The sequence below is a fragment of the Rousettus aegyptiacus genome, unplaced genomic scaffold, assembly GCF_014176215.1.
Source record: "Rousettus aegyptiacus isolate mRouAeg1 unplaced genomic scaffold, mRouAeg1.p scaffold_m13_p_10, whole genome shotgun sequence".
NCBI classification, from domain to species: domain Eukaryota; kingdom Metazoa; phylum Chordata; class Mammalia; order Chiroptera; family Pteropodidae; genus Rousettus; species Rousettus aegyptiacus.
Window position 1 is genome coordinate 62,148,143 of NW_023416285.1, and position 19,651 is coordinate 62,167,793.

A 19,651-nucleotide genomic window follows, 5' to 3' on the forward strand; every position below is an offset into this window, starting at 1 on the left:
CCTGAGAAATTTGGAAAGTTTATAGAAATCCAGAGAATATACACTTTAAATGCTATGTTCTCTATATCTTTCTCAAAATAGTTTATAATTTTTACATTTACTTTATGAAGATAGCGTGGTAGATATTTGACACCTACAAAGTAAAGATTTAATTTAAAGGATTCTACTCATGCTTTTGAAACTACAACAGAACCTAAAATTTCTCCCCAGAAAAATGAGTGCATTTGCCAAGTATTATGAATTTATAAGAGCTTTTTTTCCACTATCGAAGAGAATTTCTTGACTTTGTCTGACTGGTTCTTATCCATTCATTTTTCAGGACTAATATTCACATCTTTTTAAATATACCAATGCATTTTTACAAATCCAAAATATCTTTGGGAAATTTCTGTGAGAATATTTCTTACTTTACCTTAGAGCCCTCTGAAGTCAGTGGGAGTTCTGAGCTTGAATCGGCTCCATACAGTGAGAAGCCAGAGGAGAAATAGGGTCAACACAAAAATAACCTAATATACAGAGTGAGGCTTTCCTATATGATGTATCCCAAAAGGCTGAGCTCAGAAACTGTTATGAGAGAATTCTTCAAGTAAAAATTAAAATAATTCCAAAAAGTTGCCAAGAGCTAGTCAAAGAAGAAAATCAGTAATTTAAAATTTAATGAATGCTGATTCCAGGTTCCAGGAATTAGTTATAAAATTTGTTGGAAAGATGAAGACTTAGGCTTCATTGTAGTTAAAATACAAAGTTTCTCAGAAAGCATGATTTTAAACTTCATAGATCCTCTCATTGGTTAGTCCCCCTTTGGTAGTCTTTTATAAAGAAAATTCTCTAGGAACAAGGTGCTGGGCTCTAGGGGATAGGGGCAATTTTGGTAGTATTGAGAACAGCAAATGCTATGGACTGAATTGCGTTTCCTCAAAAAAAATCATATGATGAAACCCTAACCCCTAATGTGACTGTATTTGGAGACAAGGCCTCTTGGGAGGTAATTAAGGTTAATAAGATCATAAGGGTGGGGCTCCGATCCATATAATTAGCGTTCTTATAAAAAGGACACCAGTGACTCTTCCGTCCTCTCTCTCCTTCTCTCTCTATCCTCTCAAGCACAAAGAGATTGTGTGTTCAGATAGCAAGTTGGCAGCTACCTTAAGCCAAGAGAAGAGGTTTTAGAATGAAACCTTTCTTGCTGACACCTTGACCTTAGACTTCCCAGACTCCAGAACTATGAGAAATAAATATCTGTTGTTAAAGCCACAAAGTCTGTGGTATTTTGTATGGCAGTCAGAGTTGATTAAGATAGGGGATAAAAAAACAAGGAGAAGCATCTTATAGAGCAGATTGAGGGGAGCAATGCGCACAACAGATGCATGAGATATGTTTGAAGATAGAGTTTATCCTTTCAAGAGTAAGTTTCTTTATTTTCCTCTGCTGTCTTCCAGAAGTCATGTTGGAATCACTATTGGAAATGTCTGTTCAGGCCATATCACAACTACTCTTTGAGAACTTCTGGAGTCTACTCATACTATGGGCCTGTGGTGTAATAAAAAAATAATAACTATTTGGTCTTTGTGCACAGTTCCTGGTAGAGAATTCATAAAACCATTGGTATTTCCTAAGTGATGGATGTCTTTTGTATGCTAATGAGATGACACTTGGCAGTAAGGCCCTACATAGCTTCAAGATAAGAGTTAGTCATGAAAAAAGTCAACCAGATAATTAGAAGGTTTGAGCATTCAGCTCTACTCCTCTAGCTTCTGGGGAAGAAGAGGTTGAGTTCAATCACCAATAGCCATTGATTTAAACAATCACACAATAAGGAAATGCATATAAAAACCTCTAAACAATAGAATTTGGGGAAATTCCAAGTTGGTAAGCACATCCATGTGTGAGGAGGGTAACACAGCCCAATTCCACTGGGCCAGAGGTTTTGGTGCTTAAGAGCCTTCTAGATCTTGTCCTGTGTATCTTTTCATTTGACTCTTCATTTGTTTTTTTATAATAAATAGTACTAGTAAGAATAGCATTTTCCTGAGTTTGTGAGTCATCCTAGTGAATTAGGGAAACTGAGGAGGATCATGGGAATCCTCAAAATGGTAGTTGGCCCTGCAGAAATGTAGCTAGCCTGGTAACCTTATTATTAGACAATGTCTAAAGCTATGGCAGTCTTTAACCTGTGGGGTTTGCACTAATTCTGGGATTAAGTGTCAGAATTGAATTGTTAGCCACCCAGTTGGTGTCAGAGAATTAGCTGGTGTGTGAAAAAATGACACATAGGGCCCTTGCTTACCTGTGACAGTCCCACTCTAGCACCAGATTGCATCAGGAATAGACACCTGACCCAAGTCGGGTCAATCAGATTTTCTTTTAAGAATTTGAAAAATGGGTACCTAAGTGGTCATCTAAAAACACTACACAACTTTAACTGGTTTTATGAACTGAAGACATAAAGACTTAGAGTTGTATCATTTCTAGACTCTACCTTATGCATGTAGCACCAAAAAAAAATTAGTCTGCAGTCAGAAAGAAATAAAGCAAATGCATGAAAGGAAGACCCTATAGTTTCAGAGAGACAGAAAAAGTGAAACACAGAGGGTGATTGCCTTGAATCCTGCCAACTTTCCAGTTCCAGGGTTTCCCTCCATAATTCTTGGTCTTGAGTTTTCATGTATTCTTTTAACAAACATCTTCTTTTTCTGTTTAAGTTTGTAAAGGCTGGATTATGTCCTTTCAAACAAAGTCCTAAGATGATGACTAGAATTATAGTGATAATGACGATCATGATGTGAATCACTAATATCCAATGAGTGAGTAAGGGCCACATTCCAAACTCTCTTCAAAATATTTTGCTTTTATTTTTCATTTAATTTTCACACCAACCTATGAAGGAAGTTGGCATTATCATTTCTCTAAATTTACTACAGACATATAGTACTTAAAATCTTGAGGAAAAACATAGTTCATTCCAGATACAATTCCTGAATTTGTGGATTATCTTGGTCAAGAATCCAGTATATAAATTGAATAAAAACAAGTCCTTCAGGCCTGATGAAACAGGAGGTACCATCATAGGGGTAGACATCTGCCACACACATCTGCCACCTAAGTCTGCTGGTCAAGTTGTACAAGTCTCTAGCCAGATGAACCAACTCCACCTTCAATCAGGTGGTGCTAAAGAGGTTGTTCATGAGTCATACCAACCAGTCTCCTCTGTCCATATCCTGGATGATCTAGAAGATGAAGCTTCCTGGACAAGAGGGCAAATTTGATGTAGTTGTAGAGACTATAACTGATGATGTGTGTGTCCAAGAAGTCTCCAAACTAAAGGTGAGAGAAAATCGTGTTAGCAGTACATAGAGCAGCATCCTTAAGCCTGGAGGCAAGATCCTCACCTTTGACCCACTGGCACTGGACTTCCCCAGGGACTGTGGCACCATTCTGCTCTCTGATCTTCGCATGTGGCGAGAGGTGTACAGGCATTTCAGCAAGCCCCCTGGAACCCCTCACAGCCACACCAAACCCTACATGCACTTTAAGGGCTGGAGGTGTGAGAGAGCCAGAGGCCCATTGGGCCAGCGATGGCTTCAAAAACTAATCCTGGATCCTGCCTTGTTATTAAAAAGAATTTGGATGCTGGGGGAAAAAAAGTCAATTCATTTTAAGTAAGTTCAGTTTCAGCATTTTACCACAACTGCTATGTGTATGTATGATATATATTTATATCATACTTATAAACACTCTAATAGACTTTTTTTCCTGAAAGTAAGTTGCAAGGTGACCTCACTCCTAAACGCTCTAGAAAGCGCCTCAAAAGAACAAGAATAATATCCTGCATAACCACAATAACATTATCATAACCAACAAATTTAATATTATACTCTAATTTTAGCTCATATTAATTTTCCCCCAGTTATAAAAAAATAAAACACTTTCAACTCTAGACCAAAATGATGATATAAGAGGCTACTGAATTTTCTTCCCCCCACAGGCACATTGAAAATGTAAAGCTACACAAAAAGCAATTCCTTTGAAGAGAAATCAAAAATCTAGTTAAGTAAATCCCATATATCATTCAAACAAGAAAATACCCACATCAAAACATGTAGGAAAGGCTGGGACATGCTCTCTCCATTAAACCTCACTCTCAGCACAGCACCACACAATTTGAAGGGAACTCACAACTCCCAGCTTCTCCCTGAGGAGTGAAGAATTTGGATCATACAACTAGTACCCTACCAGGAAGTTTAAAACAAGACCCAAAATATATGGCTTTAAAAGCCAATGGGGCTTGCATTCACAAGTCCCCCTTGACTGTAGCAAACAAAGAAGCAGTTTTTAAATGGGTGCAGGAGGACCATCCCACAGCTACATGTACCCAGGCTAAAATGCCCGTCTCCCAGTTTCTCCCTGAAAGGAACTTAGCTACATACCTTTCCAGCTGCTCCCTGAGAGTCCAGCTTCTAACCAGCCTACATCTAGATGTTGACTGAAGTATTCTCCTTTAGTACAGCAATGGGTCTTTGCATACCTTCAACTCCTGGAAGTCACTTAAAACAAAGGTTGTGGCTTGGATGAGCAAAAAGGTGTGAGATGCAAACAAGAGCTTGAGCCAGGCTGATTGATGAGGTTCGTCTCCTACATGAGTTCTTCGTTCTGTCAAGACTGGAAGTGGTAGTTGTTTTACCTAATGCACAGAAACCAATAGTAGGTCAGGGGAAATGAATAAATAAGGGAATATGTTTTTTAAAAAATATATATATTTCCAGAAACAGATTTTAATAAAGTGGAAATAAGTGACTTATACAATAGAGTTGAGAATTTTGGTTACAAAGACGCTCAGTGAGGTCAGGAGAGCAATAAAAAAAACAAAGTGAAAATTTCACCAAAGAGATAGGAAATATTTAAAAGTACCAAATAGATATAAAGCTAAAGAATACCATCACTGAACTGAAAATTCAACAGAGGGGTTCAATAGCAGACTAGATGAAGCAGAAGGAAGGATCAGCATACTTAAAGACAGGGTAGTAGAAGTCATCTAGTCAGGGAAGAAAAAAAGAATGAAAAAGAGTAAAGATAGCTTACAGAAATTATGGGGTGCCATAAAGCAGACCATTATATGCACTATAGAGGTCCCAGAAGTAGAAGAGAGAGAGGGGAAGTTTTAGAAAGCTTAATCAAAGAAATAATGGCTGAAATCTCCCCTAACCTGGGAAAAGAAACAGACATTCGGATCCAGGAAGCCTAAAAAGAACCAAATATAATGAATCAAAACAGACCCACACTGAGATACATTATAATTAAATGATCAAAAGTTAAAGAAAGAATCTTTAAAACAGTAAGAGAAAAGCAATTTGTTACATATAAGGGAAGTCCTATAAGACTATTAGTGGATTTTTCAACAGAAACCATGCAGATCAGAGGAAATGAGATGATATATTCAAAGTGCTGGGGAATAAAAACTTCCAACCGAAGATATACTACCTGGAAAAATTGTCCTTCAGAACACAAGAAAAGATAAAGAGATTCATAGACAAAAGTTGAAGTTTATCACAACCAGACTGGCCTTACAATAAATATTAAAAGGAGTTCTTCAAACTACAATAAAAGGATGCTAAGTGGTAACATGAAAGCAATTTAAAAGTATAAAACTTATCGCTAAAGGTAAATATATAGTTGAATTCAGAATACTCTACTGTACTGGTAGTGGGTAAATCACTTACAATTCCAGTATAAAGGTTAAAACATAAAAATATTTAAAATAACTATAACCACAAAATTTTGTTAATGGATACACACTGTAAAAAAGATATGAACTGTGATATCAGAAACAAAATGAGGATGTAAAGCTGTAGAGATTTTTATTACATTTGAAGTTGTTATCAGCTTAAAATAAATTGTTATCGATATAATATGTTTAGGTAAGCCTCATGATAACAATACAGATTTTTGGTTAGTATTCTAAACCTAGAATAGCTATCACCAAAAAGATAAGAGATACAGAAAAAAACAAAGAGAAAGGAATCAAAGCATACCTTATAGAAAATCATCAAATCACAAAGGAAGAGAACAAAAGAGGAATAAAGAAGGAACAAAAGGATGAATAACCAGCCAGAAAATAATTAATGAAATAGCAATAGAAAGTACTTACTTATTAATAATTACTTTAAATATACATGGATTAAATACTCCCATCAAAAGATGCAGAGTGGAGGGTGAAAAATGGGATAGATGATAGAGGTTGTATTCGTCCATCTGGCAACCAAATCAAAGTTGTGACAGAGTCTACAGCCATGCTACCCCGAATGTGCCTGATCTTGTCTGATCTTGGAAGCTAAGCAGGTTCGAGCTTGGTTAACACTTGGATGGGGGGCCACCTAGGAATATCAGGTGCTGTAGGTGTTTTAAAAAGAAGAAAATACAAAAAAAAAATTGTGATGGAAACAAGGAGCAAACAGCAAGGAAAAATCACCTGGGATCTAGATGAACAAGCCATACAACTAAGAAAAAATCTAAGAAATCACCCTGCAACAGCAGAAGGTAGGACAGGGCGAGGACACAAGGCTGCCCACTCTGGAGGAGCTGAGTGAGACAGAGGTTGAGGCAGTGGCAGCGGCAGACTCCTCTTAAAGGGGCCACATCCACGAGTGGATTTTCTCCTTGGTGGACTTGCTTGTTCTAAACACCAGTACCGATATGGCTACATAAAGAGCACCAGAGATTTACAGGGAGACATTGCCGGAGTGAGGGCCAGGGAAAGACTCACTCTATACAGTAGTGCTGGCAGTATTCATTGTTCCTTGTTGAGCCCTCCCTCCTCCCAGTGCAGGGACACGGAGGTGCCATAGCCCTGATGTCATCAAACTGGATAAGAGGTCACTCCACTGAGAGGATTTCCTGAAATCCTGCCTATCCTAACTTGAGCCCCACCCAAGCCACATCTACGTGTATCCTAAGAGAGTCAAGTGCTCCTTGTTAAGTAGCATCTAGACTCACACTGGAGGCAAGTGGCCTTGGTTTCTGGTGTGGCCCTTTGAGTCAACTATAGACACAGCTTGCTGAATCTTGACAGATGGCTCTGGAGAGATAGAGGCTTGGCCTAAGTTTGGCACGCAGCTGAACCCCTCTCAGGGCTGTGCCACTGGATGACTACTTCACAAATCCACACTAATAAGACTGGGAGACTTAGGAGCTTTGCTTAGTACATAGAAAAAGACACAGAAAGGCAGTCAATATGGGAAGACAAAGAAGCAGAAACCATATGAGAGAACAGAACAGAGATCCAGACATAATGGAGTCAAATAATCTAACAGATGCAGAGTTCAAAACACTGGTTATAAAGATGCTCAATGAACTTTTCCGGGGGGAGTGTAGAGAAAAACAAATTGATAAAAACATAAAAATAGAAATGGAAATTACAAAAGGGAACCAGTCTGAAATGAAGAACACATTATCTGAAATGAGAAGTATGTTAAACAAAATAAAGAAAGGAATAAACAACATGAATAAAGAAAGGAATCAAATGCCCTATATAGAGGATGGGAAAGCCAAGGATACACAATCAGAAGAGCAAGATATAAGATGCCAAGACTTTAAAAATAATTTAAGGAGAATATGGGACACTATTAAAAGTCCAAATAGCCATCTGATCAGTGTAACTGAAGAAAATCAAGATGTTGAATGGCTGTTTGAAGAAAAATTGATGGAAAACTTCCCTAAACTGGTGAAGGAAATGGACATAAAACCCCAGGAAGCTCAGAGAATTCCAAAAATCAGAGATCCAAGGAAGCCCACACCAAGACACATCATAGTTAAAATGCCAAAGTTTAACTACAAAGAAAGAATCTTAAAAGCAGCAAAAGAAAAGTAGATAGTTACCTACAAGGGAACACCCATAAGACTGGCAGCTGATTTCTCAAAGGAAACCATGCAGGACAGAAGGGTTTGGCACAAAATATTCGACGTGATGAAAACCCAGGATCTACAACTAAGAATAATTTATTCAGCAAAGCTATCATTTAAAGTTGAAGGACAGATAAAGAACTTCCAAGACAAAAATAAACTAAAGGAATTTATCACCACCAAGCCAGTATTACAGGAAATGTTGGAGAGACTTCTTTAAGAAGAAAAAACGTATCAAAAACAGGAAAAAAGAATGGTAACAACTACATTCCTATCAATAAGTACCTCAAATGGAAAAGAATTAAGTGCTCCAACTAAAAGATAGAGTGGACAAATCATTAAGAAAACAAGACCCCTACATGTTGCCTACAAGAGACTCACTTCAGATTAAAAGATACACACAGACTAAAAGGAAGGGGATAGAAAAAGATATTGCTTTGATGGACCTAGAAGGTATTTAAGTAAGAAACAAAAAGATAAACACTATATGATTTCACTTATATGAAGAATCTAAGGAATAAAAAGAACGAACTAATCAAAAAGACTCACAATTATACTGGATAATTTGGTGACAGATGGGGGGAAAAGAGAGTGGGGTGAAGGGGTAAAGAAGTAAAAATTAGTAGCTAAAGGATGATCATGGGAATGGGGAGCACGGTATAGGGAATGCAGTTAACATTAATATATTGGCTGGGCGGAGGGTCAGGGAAGGGAGGGAGCAAATAGGGCTATCATTTCATGAACTATATAGATGTCTAACCAATGTATTGTATACTTGAAACTAATTAAAATAAATAAATTTTTATAAGACTCAGTGACTAAACAAATTAAAAACAAAAACAACTATATGCTTCCTACAAGAGATTCACTTTAGCTTTAAGTACACATGCAGAATGAAAGTAAAGGTATGGAAAAAGGTATTCCATGTGAATGGAAACCAAAAAATAAAAGGAGTAGCTATACTTTTATCAAACAAAAATTATAACAGGAGACAAAGTTATATAATGAAAAAGGAGTCACTTTATCAAGAAGATATAACAATTATAAATATTTACACACCGAACATCAGAATACCTAATATATAAAGCGAATATTGACAGATCTGAAGAAATAGAGAGCAATAGAATGTAGTAGGAGACTTTAATAATACCTCACTTTCAAGAATAAATAGATCACCCAGATAGAAAATCAATAAGAACATATTGGGTTTAAACTATACATAAGACCACTGAACCTATCAGACATAACAGAACATTCCATCCAACGGCAGCAGAATATTCATTCTTCTCCAGCACACATGAAATATTCCTCAGAACAGATCATACATTAGGCCACAAAACAGTTCTTAATACATTTACGAACACTGAAATTATATACGGCATCTTTGCCAACCACAATGGTATGAAGCTAGTAATCAATTATAAGAAGAAAACTGGAAAATCCATTAGTATGTGGAGATTAAACATGTTCTTGAATAATCAATGAATCATAAAAGAAATAAAAAGGAAAATCAAAAATATCTTGAAAGATTTCAACTATCAACTTCACAACTATCTTTTCATCTCTATTTATTAGAATAGCTATCACTAAAAAGATAAATAATAATATCTATTGGGGAAAATGTGGAAAAAAGGGAAGCCTTGTGCGCTATTGGTTTGCATATAAATTGGTACAGCCACTATGGAAAACAGTATGATGGTTCCTCAAGAAATTAAAAATAGAACTACGGTATAATCCAGCAATCCCACTTCTGGATATATATCTGAAGACAAAACGACACCAGTTATCTTCACTTTTTGTGCTCACTGCAGCATTATTTACAATAGCCAAGGTATGGAAACGACTTAAGTATTCATTGACAGATTAATGGATAAAGAAAATGTAGTGTGTGTGTATGTATTCATATATATATATGTGAATGCATATATATATACATACATACATACATATATATATATATATGAATTCAGTGTTAAAAAAGAAGGATCCTGCCATTTGTGGCAACATGGATGAAACTAGAGGGCATTATGACAAGTGAAATAAGCCACAGAGAAAGATAAATACTGTATGGTAATGTTTATATGAGGAATCTTTAAAAAGAGAGTAGAGTACAATGGTAGTTACCATGGGCCTGGAGGGTAAGAGAAATAAGAGAGAGGCTGATAAAAGGGTACAAATTTCATTTATAAAATAAATAAGGTCTGAAGATCCAATACACAACATGTGGACTATGGTTGAAAATACTGCACTGTATAACTGATATTGCTAAGAGAGTAAAACTCAAGTGTTCTCACACACAAAAAAGTAAACATGAGGTAATGGGTATGTTGATTCTACAGTGGGAATCCTTTCACATGTATGCATATATCAAATCATCACACTATGCGCTTAAAATATACTATAATTTTAGTTTCTAATTATACCTCAATAAAGCCAATTTTTTAATTGATAAAACTTTAATTGATCTTGATTTTTTTCAATCCAAGATCTTATCAAAAATCACATATTACATTTGGTTGTCATTTCTTTTTAATCTCCTTTAATCTTGTCTAATTCCGTTTGCCTTTTTAATCACTCAAGATATACTTTCATTTTAATTATCACCAAGAAAAAAGTACTGTCATTAATAATTGTAAAATGTCATCGACTGTAAGATGAATCCTGTTATATGTTGAAATATAATATGTTAAAATGTGAGAAAAAAGATAACTTTAGAATTGATGAAATATGATATTTCTGAGTCTGATATAAAGATAAGTTGCAGGTAATAATCAAAATTTGAAAAAACATGTCCAGTAATAAAGGAGTAAAAGAAACAAAGTACTTAGAAAAATAAGTTAAAAGGCAATTTTGTAATAAGCTTTAAATTTATGAGGAACTTTTAAATGGAAAAGGGTGACAAGGTATATTTCATATTCTAAGAAAACAAAGTAAGAAAAAAGAAAGCCCATAGATTTAAACCATAAAGTAAGGGCTTTTATTCAGACAGAGTAATTTTTTTCTGTCCAGAAATACCACAAAAAACTTACTAAGAATTGTTGGTGAGTATCCCTTCAGAGATGTGATCAGAATGTGCTAGGCTGGGAAGTGGACTTTTAGGCAAAATTTTTTGAGCAAAGGTATGCAGTCTGGTGGGACAGGGAACAAAAGGCATTTTGGAGGTGAAATGTCAAAGGCTGAAGCACAGAAGTTATGATAAGCAAGTCCAAGACATGAAAAAAAAATTGTTTGTATAAAGCAAGTCCAGGCGATCATGAGAAATGTTTTCGTTAGGATTAAAAATGGAAGAACCAGAAGGTTGTTGATAGAAGAAGGAGAATTCAAGGGTCAGTAAAGGACTATGGAAACCAGATAGATGTGTGTATGATAATGGCCATATCTAATGGCAAGTCACTTTTTATTTGATAATTCTTGTAAAAAAAAAAACATATTTAATGAAGCTTTTTTTTCTCTAGCACTCATGCATAGGTTGCCTTGGAATAAGTAAAGGGCAGGAGTAGGAGGACAAGCTAGAGCCACTGCAACAAGCAAGCCTTACCATGGACTCAGTACGTAATTTTCCACACCTCCCGACTTCCCGTGTAAATAACAGAAGCCTGAAAATCTGCCATTTAAACATTTTTCTCTGACTTCCTATATACCCACTAAGTTACTGTTCGTCTTTTAAAATAGGACACTTCTGTTTCCCTCAAAAGGAAAGCTTAAGATAGAGTGGGTGGCTAAGAACTTGCAGACACAGAGAGTCCACAGAGAGTAGAGGCCATAGAATCCAAAGCAAGGCTTTAGCTACCCAACAATTTTGCCTACTTCTGGACACCATGATGGAAACAAAAACAAAGGAGTCTTTCCTTGCTTTTCTCATTCTCATGGAAACAACATATTTATAACTGAGATTCCATGCCTACTGGAAACCTTTCTTAGTTGTCGGTTTAGATCAATCTTAACAATATAAAGCATGTTCCAAAATCTATTATCTAAAATATAATTCAAATCTCAGTACCACACTTCTTTAATTTTTGATAATAAGCATGTGATGTTCGAGAGTATATAGCGTTGTAAATTGAAGCAGCTAATAACCCTAAGAATTAGCTCCTTTGAAATCAGTGACAAGAGTGCCCTCTCAGGCTTTTTTTTTTTAATCCTGACCTTGACATTCCACAACTGCAAATACTGCTGATGCTTTTCATTTTCTAGATTATAGTTATCCTTTAAATGATTCTGAAGAACAGATATCTCTATCTCTCTCACTCTTTCTGGAAACAGCCTCTGATTAAATACACCGCCTTCATCGATTCACCCAAATCACTGAACCATTCTGCCCTTGACCCCAGAACCTAGATTTTCCCACAGGAGTAGAGGAAAGGAGGTTAAAGGTGACCTAACAATATGGCCGCCATCAGAAGTTACTTAGTTTATCAACTCTTTACAGATGGGACAGGGCCTTCTTGAGGATTTTCACACTTTCACCTCCCTCACCAGTAGTATTTGGTAAATGTATATTGGCCTAAAGAAAATCTTTGCCTTTCTGAGCTACCCAGAGAGAGGCCCCTATGCCATTGCTCTTGGTTTCCACATAACTTAAACAGAAATGTTCACAATGTCCAGAGCGCTGATGTCCAACAAATGAAGAAAGAAAATGTTCTCAAACTCTTTTTAGCAGAAACTCACTTAGGTGGCACCAACATTAACTTTCAAATAGAATAGTAGATCTACAAAAGGAAAAGTGATAGTATCTACACCATAAATCTAAAGAGAACCTGGGAGATGCTTCTGCTGGCATTTTGTGCCATCATTGCCATTGAAAACCCAGCCGATGTCAGTGTCATTTTATCCAGGAATACTGGGCAGCGAGCTTATGCTGAAGCTCACGGCTGCCACTGGAGCCACTTCTATTGCCGGCTACTTCGCTCCTAGAACCTTCACTAACCAGATCCAGGCAGCCTTCTAGAAGATGAGACTTCTGGTGGTTAATGATCCCAGGTCTGACCACCAGCCTCTCACAGAGATATCTTACATTAACGTTGTACTGTGTAACACAAACTCTCCTCTGTGCTGCGCAGACATTGCCATCCCTTACAACAAGGGGGCTTGCTCAGTGTGTCCAACATGGGAGACGCTGGCCCAGGAAGTCCTGTGCATGTGTGGCACCATCTCCAGTGAACACCCATGGAAGATCACGCCTGATCTCTACTTCCACAGAGATCCTGAAGAGATTGAAAAGGAAGAGACGGCTGCTGCTGAAAAGACATGACCAAGGAGGAATCTCAGGGTGAATAGACTGCTCCAGCTCCCGAGTTCACTGCTATTCAATCTTAGGTCCAAACTGATCTGGAAGTTGTATAGATGCCCTCGATGCCTATTCAGCAGTTTCCTACTGAATACCAGAGCACTCTGCCTGCCACTGAAGATTTGTCTGCAGCCCTCACTGCTCAGGCCACCGGGAGGCAGGAACAACCACTGAATGGTCTTAAGCTGTTTTTCCACAAACTCTTGAACAAAATGGAAATAAGGTTGACAGAAAATAAAATTTAAAGAAAAAAAATCCTCTAACCAGCATAAGAAGGCATCAAGGAGTTTTAAGAAGGTGTATTCCAAAAACTCACTCAGTGCCAATGGTCCATTTTTACTGATGAGCACTCCTAAGAAGTCACCACCAGCCCCCTCAGAGGGTCCCCATACACGTGTGGGTAGAACCTGCTGTTCTCACTGTGTAAGTGTTGCCCTGAACACAATCTGCTCAGGTTCCTGAAATTCTTCTCCAGGGCAGAGCATATCATCCACTCACAGAAAATATATTCTTAATTCCAAATCTGAAAATAAAATGCATCCTCCCATTTCACTCTTCAGGGCCTTTCTTATGCCCCCAAAGTAATTTTGAGGCATTCTATTTCATTTCCATGATAGCAGATTTATGAATATTTACCTATAGCAAGCAATGACTACAGGGAAGCCCCAGAAGGGGGCTCAACTTCACTGCATTAGTTTTAACAATAATGAAAGTTTCAAAAGAGCCAATGTGCCTTCCTTAGCTCATTACAAACAACATGCCTCAAGTTAAAGATCTCAAAGCAAATAACTAAAACAGTAAGATATAATAAAGAAAGAGGGAAAAGTCATATCCTCCTAGAAAAAAAAAATCATCCAAGAGGTTGGAAAAATAGCTATAGATCAGAAAGTAACCTAGTAAGGAAGCTACAATTGTTAACTAGTTGCTTTCTCTTCCTGGGGCCCCACTTTAGTCCTTAAATCTGGGTCCTTAATGTGATCTGCTCACATTTATATGTAGATTTGTTTTAGCATGTAGATTTCTACTTTCAGTAGGTTTTACAACAACCCCCATATTTTGAGTTATTTAGAATCCCAGGTAGACTTTTGTTACCTCTGTGTATTTTGAATACTAGTTTTTTAGTAGCCTAGATTGAAAAGTCCAAGAACTTCTAAATTCCTACACAATATAAGACATGATTGCTGTTCTATCTAAATATCAAGAATGAAATTTAACTAAATAACCCATCCATAAATTCAACATGTATGTATTGAATTGAACATGTTTACTATATGCTAGGCACTTTTCCAGGCCCTGGGGATGCAGCAGTGAACAAGAGAAAACTTCTTGTTCTCAAGGCACTTAAATAGTACCAGGGGCGGGGGTGGGGTATAATAAATGATTAAATAATAATCTAAGAAGTATGTAGGAGGAATATAAGTGCTAAGAAAAATAAATCAAGGAAAGGAGTTAAGAAATACCATGAAAAGTCAGAAAGAGTAGGAGAGTAGGGATGGCATCACTGATAAAATGCCTGCAAAGAGATACCTGAAGGAGGTCAACCAGTACCAGAAGTATCCTCAAGGTGATCAAGACTAGCAGTAGTGGAAAAGCTGATATGCTTAGACCAAAGCTGGGGAGGAGAAGGTGGCAGAAAATGGAGTCAGATAGGACAAGGTGCCAAACAGGATTGGGTTCCACAACCACAGTCTGGCTATTTGGGCTGGGATTCGGAGTAAGGTGGAAGCCACTGGAGGCTACCGAATTAGAGGAGAAAAGGAACACTCTTAAATAATAACTTAAATCACCTTCAAGTAGTTACTGTTACTAATCTTTAGGTTTTACATATTTTTTTAAAGGCTTACTCTAAAAATATAATTATTTTAAGACTCATTCTTTACTCCTTTATAAACTCAGGGTGAAATTGGCTTCCATTCTGTTCCAGAGAACACACCATGGAAGCCCAAATTCTACAGATTGATTTTCAAACAGAATTAATTGCTTTGCAAAAGAAGATAGCTCCAGCCTCCTGCATACACATACTTCTTTTAAGAAGAAAGGTAGATGGATGAGATGGACCATAAATGCTGATAGAAAACCTATTAGTTGAATCATGTTAGATTAGCCAACTAGTGTTACTGAGGGCATCTTAAGGAAATGAAGTACAAACATCAGTGGACTATCCCTTAAACATAAGTGAGACACTAACATCTAGAAGGACAAATAGAAATTTTTTCATTATTAAAAATAAATTTATCCATTTCCTAAGCAACTACTGATTCCTTTGATCATATGGGGAAAAGTTACTGATCTGTCAGGTGAAGGCAGTTATTTAAATAAAGAGGCAGGCAGATACTTGATGGTTTGATGTGCAAGTCCCTTGTGAAATGTCCTCCATTTAAGTTTTCCAGGGTACCCAGAATTAGGTATTCCTTTGGGCTAAGTCATTTCTTACTAAAAGACTTTTATAAAGGCCAATAGCTGAGTTTAGCACATTAACTTCCCATGCCCTGGTGATACACATTGGCAAGGTACAACTTTGGCAAGCAGGGCCCTGAGGAAAAGTAATATAAGTGGGTACTGGCTCAACAACTGCACTTTTTAAAATCCTTTTATTAATAATACCATTTATTGAGCTCTTACTATGTACCAGCTTCTAATATTACAATATCCCAGGGGTAACTATTATTCTCATTAAAGAGGTTGAATAAATCTTCCAAGGTCCCTAGATATAAGTAGTGATTCTGAAATTCAAATCTAGCATTAAATGTAATGCTTAGCACATAGCAAGTGCTCAATAAACAATATACAAATGAGTAAATTAATGAATGAATGAAACCCAGATCTGTCTAATCCTAAAACTCAGACACTTAACTATGTGCATTTATATAGAGCCTTATAGTTTTTAAGCACTGTCCCATAAGTTGTGGTGACAGCTGGCGGCAGTATTTGATCTAATAAAGCACACTCTTGTAGGACACTTCCTCTTCCCCAGTTTATTCTTTATGATCCCAAGACAACCTGGAGAGAATCTGGAATGTGAGGAACATAAAGGACAGAATGCTGCCTTATGGAGAGTGGAAAGGAAAAGGAAAATGGCCACTAGGCCATCACGGTAAATTGCAGGAGCATTTTGCAGACAAAGGTCCAAAAGGACAGATAAAAATGGAGTACTGTGGTGGCTAAAAGGGCAGGCACCAGAGCCATTCAGGCCTGAGTTGGCAGGCAACCCCATCTCTTAATAATTGTGTGACTTAACCTTTCTACGCCTCAATTTCTGCACCTGTAAAATAGAAATAATTGTACCTCCCTTACTGAATAGTTATGAAGTCATGTGGGAAAATGTGTGTAAAGCACAGTGCCTGGCACATTGTACGTACTCAATAAGTTAGCTATCTCCATTATTAAAGAGTAAAGTGGAGTTCCTATTGCAGAAAAGTTGCAAAAATCAGACCTGTGAGAAACCGAATAGCACTTGGAGAGTCGGAGAACTCAGGTTTATTATGCAGGCAGTCCCAGAGGACCTAGCACTCTGAAGATCTGGGCCCAGAGCTCAGTTGCAACATTCCTTATGTAGAACTTATTTGGCATGGGCTGATTGGTTAATGTGTCCTCGGATCCTTACAAAATGGGGGAGTTGCTATGGGTTGCAGGCAGTTACAAAGAGTTACAAAGCACAGAAGTTACTAGGGGGTACAGGCAGTTACATTTGTTGCTTAGACAGAACAAGCAAAATGGAAGATGAGTCTAGTTAATTTTGAGTACAGCCTCTGCAGCAAGCGTATCTACAGAAGCAGAATAAAAGCTAATTAGCCTTTTGAGTGAAAATTCTTTTTCATTCCAATGGACAAATGTCACAATTATGAATGGTCCTCATTGAGCCATATACCACCATAGTTTCCACCCTTGAAGATCTTTAAAAAATAAGAAATATATATCTGAGTTAAAGGATTTGAAAATATTCATCTCCCTGAAAGCAGGAAACACCCTCCAGTACTAAGATGTCCCAGTTTCCAAAACCCTGTCTGGGGGAGGTTGAAGAGAGTCTTCTCCAGTAGTTTCCCCTTTTAGAAATTCTGTTTCATGCCAGTGTTAATTTCACAGTCCTTAGTGTTCTTTCTATTATTCATGAGTTCTCTGCAATTCAATTTCACAAAGCAAAGGAGGGCAAACACAGATACGTTTTCCTTTTTGAAAACAAAACAGTTTTAGCCCCTGTGGGATGGAAGTCCTGCTGATCAGATGAGTCTCGTGGAGCCATAGCAATTGGATTTAAGCACATTGCTTGAAGACAGCCCAAAGACAGCATTTACATTTGGGGGACATTTTACACTGCATTCTTCTTTGAAAGAGGGTATCAATTCCCTGAAATTTACTCTGCTGCTCTCTGTAACTCTTTATAGCTTGCCTTCCTTTACTAGACAACCTTGAGAGCTGCATACAAAAGAAAGGGAGAAAGAAAAGGAGATTCCCATACTACCTCCATTTGCTTCCAGTAGGCCCTCCCATAGAACGATGATATTCCTTCACACTCTGAGTGTCAAATGATTTGGTGCTAATGGAAGAACTTCACCAAATAAACTGCAGTTAAGTTTTCCTTCAGCCCCTGTGCTGGCTGTGTAATGTGTAATGGGACTCAAGGCATGCCAGGTACAAAAGAGTCACAGCATACATGGAATTTTATATGAAATCTTTGTGCGGAAAAGAAAAAGTCATCCCTCGGATGGTGTAGAGTTTGGAAAGCAGACAGTGTCATTTGGAAAATGTTTAAAAATGGTACCCCCCTCCTCAAGACCGACACTGCCTTGAAGCAGAAGCTGGATTTTGGTCTCTTAATCATCTTTGTAGAACTATACAGTGGCTGTATCCTCAAGCATAGAAGACAACCGCACTTTGCTGCCCTTCACACAGTATTCTCACCTATTTTGTCTGTGGGCTTTGTCGAAGGGACCTAGGGAACAGCTGTCAAGCTTAGGAACCGGTTTATAAATTCCTCATTTCATTCGGAAAATAAAACAACTACCCAACCAACTTTGCTGGAAAGGGGGTTGATTAGCTCATACCAAAGCATGATAGGCACAGTGGGATTTAAGTTTGGCATCACTCCACTCTGGAAGGTGTTTACTCCTGCAGACTAACACACAAACATCCAGTCCCTCGGCTCCTATTTCTGGGGACATTGATAGCAAAGAAACATTGAGATTTTAACTGTCATAATTAAATACTTATATGGACCAGAGTGTTTAATTGGGGGACTCGGGACCTACCACATCATGTCTCACCCTGTGATCTAGATAAGCTACTATGGCTGCATCTTCATGGAGAAGCTGGTGGTGATGGGACCACAGACCTGTCACAGGGAAGGAAGCATTTGTTATTTGTTCCTTCACCATGGTAGAAAGTGTCAAAAATAAAGGAAGTGCCAAAAATAAAGGGAGCATACACAAATGTGTCCACTTCCAATTAGCTATGAGAAGTAACAGGCTCAGAAAAGAATTATCAGGAAAATAAGACCTGTATAAGTCGTTTGAAGTACTGTCCTAAAGTGAACAGAGATCTTTTCCTCAAAAGCCAACTGCTGGACCCCCTCATATCACTTTCATGTCTGAGGTAACCTGGATCAGGTTTCCTGGGACACGCCTCCCTGTTCAGTGGACCTGAAAGGCTGGCTTGGACATTTGAGGCAGTCATCAGTGAGCAGACAGTGTACTGCTACAGAGGCAAGTAGTAAAAGAGACACTCTCTCTTCAAAGTCCTCTACTGATACAAAGGGACACATTCCCCCAATTGGCAAGCTCTCTCTGGCAAGAAACGGTCTTTACACTGTTGCTAAAACTCATGAACTATTTTTCCACTCTACACTGATGGCAAATATTAGTCTCCACTTTTCTCATCATAAACATCCCTGAGTCCAGGGCCTTCTATCCCCAAGGTGAAATAAGCCAACTCTCTTCCCTTTTCTTCCTGGGCCTAGCCTCCTCTCTTAGATTTTTAGCTTTACTGTGAATTCCATTTTAAGTTATTGAGTTAACAAAAGACCCAACAGAGCTCTCAGCAAGGACTGGAAGCAGTGCTGAGCATAATCTTGATTAGATTAAATGTTCACTGTTTAGCTATGTTCTCTAAGATAGGAGGTAAAATTAATTTGAATGCTTTTTTTAAAAAAAAGAATTAAAATTTAGCCTTCAGAGTCAAATATTAGGCACTGGTGATAAAGACAAAGCAGATGGCCCCCTTGCCATCCCCCATCTTCTACCACATACACACTTCTCTTTCTGGCACCTACTGCTGGGATTTGACACAAAGGAAAAGACACAGGAAGAAAACTCAGGTGACTGGGAATACATGTATGTTCCTACCTATTTCTCATAGTCCTCCTGCATAGCCCTCTCCTATCTCTTCCCTGCCCCCACAGCATGCATGGGTGCACACACATATACACACAATAGCACAAAAGTGGTATTCAAGTCCCTTATCCCTCGGTCAGGA

At 37.9% G+C, this 19,651-nt stretch overlaps 2 pseudogenes; both read left to right on the forward strand.

Annotated features, from left to right (window-relative positions):
- The window catches only part of LOC107517713, a 94,077-nt pseudogene extending 90,414 nt beyond the window's left edge, over positions 1–3,663 (forward strand).
- Positions 3,664–10,206: 6,543 nt separating this feature from the next.
- LOC107517712 lies at positions 10,207–13,367 on the forward strand (annotated as a pseudogene).
- Positions 13,368–19,651: the final 6,284 nt, after the last annotated feature.